The following is a 4,822-nucleotide window of genomic DNA, read 5'->3' as shown; positions in this document are numbered from 1 at the left end:
ATAGTTGTATTTACCAAATACCTCTACCACCATTGTATCTAGGAAGTAACTAGCTTGCTTTTGATTTTACAGGCTCATAGGCAAAAGGCACTTGCCTTGTCTCAGATGAGACTTTGGACTATGGACTTTTGAGTTAATGCTAAAATGAGTTAAAACTCTGGGGGACTGTTGGAAAGACATGACTGGTTTTGAAATGTGAAGACATGAAATTTGGAGGTGCCAAAGGCAGAATGATATGGTTTGGCTGTATTTCCACCCAAATCTCAGTTTGAATTGGATCTCCCATAATTTCCACATGTAGTGGGAGGGACCCAGCGTGAGGTAATTGGATCATGGGGACCGGCCTTTCTCATGCTCTTTTTGTGATAGTGAATAAGTCTCACCAGATCTGATGAGCTTATTAGGGATTTCTGCTTTTGCTTCTTCCTCATTTTCTCTTGTCACGATCAGGTAAGAAGCGCCTTTCACCACTTGCCATGATTCTGAGGCCTCCCCAGCTATGTGGAATTTTAAGTCCAATTAAACCTCTTTTTCTTCCCAGTCTTGGGTATGTCTTTATAAGGAATGTGAAAACAGATGGATACACCCACTTTTGTGTAAACTCAGCCAGAGGACACCACTTCCTGCTTTCCCGGGAAGCACCTGAATAGCAGGGGATGTGATCCTACCCACCTCTGTTTTTGATAGCTAGGCAGGCGATGCTTGCTAGAGCTTCTGGCTCAACAGCCTCACTTCTATGTACACTCAGCTGGAGGGCACAGCTTCCTGCTGTTTCAGGAAACACCCAGATTGCAATGGTGCATGACCCCACCCAACCACACTATTGATAGCCAGGCAGGCAACTCTTGCTAGAGATTCTGGTCCAGTGGCCTTGTTTCTGTGTGAACTCAGCTGGAGGGTACAGCTGCTTGTTGTCACAGAAAACACCCCAATGGCAGAGCACATGACCCCACCTACACCATGATTGAGAGCCAGGCAGGCAATGCCTTCTAGAACATTTAGCCCGGCAGCCCTGCTTCTGAATGAGCTCAGCTAGAGGGAACAGCTTCTTGTTGTCCTGGGAAACATGTGCATGGCAGATCATGTGACACCACTTCCTGCTACTGGTAGCCAGGAGGGCAATACCTGATAGAGTTTTTGGCTCAGTGGCTCCACTTCTGCATGAGTTTAGCTAGAGGGCACAGCTTCCTGTTGTTTCAGGAAACACTTGGACAGCAGGGCACGTGACCCCACATCACTGCCACTGGTAGCTAGGCAGGCAACACCTGCTAGAACTTCTGACTCAGTGGTCTCACTTCTATGGAAATTCAGCTGGCAGATGCAGTCTCCTGTCGTCCCAGGAAGCACCTAGGTGGCAGAACAGATGTGTGCACTCACTACCACTGCTGGTGAGCAATGTCTCCTAGAACTTCAGGCCCAGCAGTCCTACTTCTGCCTGAAATTACAGAAAGTCACAGCCTCCTGTTGCCCTGGACACTTTTTGATCACAGCGTAGGCAATTCCACCCACCCCACCTCCCACAGCCAGATGGGTGACACCTGTGAGAGCTTCCAACCCAGCAGTCCCACTTTTGCCAGAACTCTGTGGGCAGGTGCAACTCTGTGTTTCTCCAGGAAGCACACTGACAGCAGATTAAGGCCAACCTGGCAAGGATACATCTAGTATGCCAACCATGGCCCCTGCCTGAAGGAACCTCATAGACCAGAATACTCAACAAAAGAAATGTTGGCATAGAGACAGTAATTGGATGGGACTCCTCCAAGACCAGGAGCAGGATAAAATCAAAACCAGTCAACCAAGCCTACCTTATACCATAATCTAATCCCCAAGGATATCAAAGAAAAAAGAAAAAAAATCCATCCAAAGATGGCAACTTCAAAATAGAAGGAACATCAGCCCACACAGATGAGAAGGAACGAGCACAAGAACTCTGGCAATTCAAAAGGCACATGTAGGAGAGTGCCCTCATTCCTCCAAATGACTGCGCTAATTCTCCAACAAGTGTTCTTAACTAGGTTGAGATGGCTGAAATATCAAAAATAGAATTCATCTGGACAGGAACAAAGATTATTAAAATTCAGGAGAAGGTCCAAACCCAATTCACAGAATCTAAGAATCACAATAAAATGACACAGGAGCTGAGAAACTAAATAATCAGTGTACAAAAGAACATAACTGACCTGATAGAGATGAAAAACACACTACAAAAATTTCATAATGCAATTGCAAGTATTAACAGCAGAATAGAACAGACAAAGCTGAGGAATGAATCTCAGAGCTTAAGGACTAGCCCTCTGAAATAAGATAGCAGACACAATTTTTTTAAAAAAAGGAAAAGAAAGGAATGAACAAAACCTCTGAGAAATATGGGATTATGTAAAGAGATCAAATTCATGACTCACTGGTGTCCCTGAAAGAAGAGGGGAGAAAGTTAGCAACTTAGAAAACATATTTTAGGATATCATCCATGAAAACTTTCCCAACCTCACTAGAGAGGTCAACATTCAAATTCAGGAAATGCAGAGAACCCCTGAAAGATACTATGCAAGAAGGCCATCTCCAAGAAACATATTCATCAGGTTGAAATTAAAAAAAAGTTAAATGCAGCTGGAGAAAAAGGGCAGATCATCTACAAAGGGAATCCTATCAGGGTAAAAGTAGACCTTTGAGCAGAAACCCTACAAGCCAAAACACTGAATGCCTATATTCAACATTGTTAAGAAAAAAAGGTCTCAAACCAAGAATTTCATATCTGGCCAAACTAAGTTTCATAAGTGAAGGAGAAATACAATCCTTTTCAGACAAGCAAATGTTAAGAGAATTCATTACCACCAGACATGCCCTACAAGAGTTCCTAAATGGAGTGATAAAAAAGAAAGACTGTTACCAGTCACTACAAAAACACACTTAAATACACAGACCAATGACACTACAAAGCAACCACACAAACAAATCTGCATAATATAATAACTAGCTAAAACATAATGACAGAATCAAATTTGTACATATTAATATTAACCTTGAATGTAAATGGGCTAAATGCCCTAATTAAAAAGCACAGAGTGGCACGCTGGATAAAGAAGCAAGACCCAGTGTTACACTGTCTTCTAGAGACCCATCTTGGGGGGCAAGTGTTGTGGCTTACACCTGTAATCCCAGCACTTTGGGAGGCCAAGGTGGGTGGATCACCTGAGGTTGGGAGTTTGAGACCAGCATGGCTAACATGGCAAGACCCCATCTCTACTAAAAATACAAAAATTAATTAGGCATGGTGGCATGCACCTTTAATCCCAGCTACTTTGGAGGCTGAGGTGGGAGAATCCCTTGAACCTGGTATACGTAGGCTGCAGTGAGCTGATGTTGCACCACTACACTCCAACCTGGGCAACTGCTGAGCAGGACTCTGTCTCAAAAAAAAAAAAAAAAAAAAAAAAGAGGGAGAGAGAGAGAAAGAGAAAGAGAGAGAGAGACCCATTTCACATGCAATGACAGAAAACCAGGAAAAAACCATGGTTTGCAATCCTAATTTCAGACAAAACAGACTTTAAGCCAACAAAAATTAAAATGTATAAAGAAAGGCATGTATTATATAATAGTAAAGGGTTCAATTCAACAAGAAGACCAAACTATTGCAAATATATACTCACCTAACACAGGAACACACAGATTCATAAAGCAAGTTCTTAGAGACCTACAAAGAGACTTAGATTCCCACACAATAATAGTGCAAGACTTTAACACCCCACTGACCATATTAGACAGATTATTGAAAGCGAAAATTAACAAAGATATTCAGGACCTGTACTTAATACTTGAACAAATGGACTTAATAGACATCTACAGAATTTTCCACCCTGAAACAACAGAATATACAGTCATCTCATTGCTACATGGAAAATACTCCAAAATCAACCAAACAATAGGACATAAAACAATACTCAGCAAAGTCAAAAAAATCAAAATTATACCAACTACACTGTCAGAGCATAACACAGTAAAAATAGAAATTAATACTAAGAAAATCACTCAAAACCATACAATAACATGGGAATTAAACTACCTTTTCTTGAATGACTTTTGGGTGAACAATAAAATTAAGGTGGGAAAAAAAAAAAAAAGGAAACTAATGAGAACAAAGATACAACATACCAAAAGTGCTGGGACACAGAAAAAGCAATGTTAAGAGGGAAGTTTATAGTACTAAATGTCCACATCAGAAAGTCAAAAAGATCTCAAATTAACAATCTAACATCACAACTAGACGAACTACAGAAGCAAGAGCAAATCAACCCCAAAGCTAGCAGAAGGCAAAAGGCACTTCTTACGTGGTGGCAGCAAGAGAGAGAATGAGAGCCAAGTGAAAGGGATTTCCCCTTATAAAACCGTCTGATCTCATGAGACTTATTCACTACCACGAGAAACCACTCCCATGATTCAGTTATCTCCCACCAGGTCCCTAAGCCCAGAGGCCTAGGAGATACAGCCCCTCCCATCACAAGCCCAGAGGCCTAGGAGAACAAGATGGTTTCATGGGCCAAACCCAGGACCCTCTGTTCTATGCAGACTCAGGCTTGGTACCCTGTGCTCAATTGGGAATTCAATTCCCAATTATGGGAATTCAGGAAGAGATTTGGGACACAGAGCCAAACCACATCATTCTGCCCCTGGCCCCTCCCAAATCTCATGTCTTCACATTTCAAAACCAATCATGCCTTCCCAACAGTCCCCCAAAGTGTTAACTCATTTCAGCATTAACTCAAAAGTCCACAGTCCAAAGTCTCATCTGAGACAAGGCATGACCTGTCTGCCTATGAGCCGGTAA

Source organism: Aotus nancymaae, unplaced genomic scaffold, assembly GCF_030222135.1.
Source record: "Aotus nancymaae isolate 86718 unplaced genomic scaffold, 86718_ANA_hifiasm-v0.15.2.pri h1tg000025l, whole genome shotgun sequence".
Lineage (NCBI taxonomy): Eukaryota > Metazoa > Chordata > Mammalia > Primates > Aotidae > Aotus > Aotus nancymaae.
Note: the sequence above shows the minus strand (reverse complement) of the source record.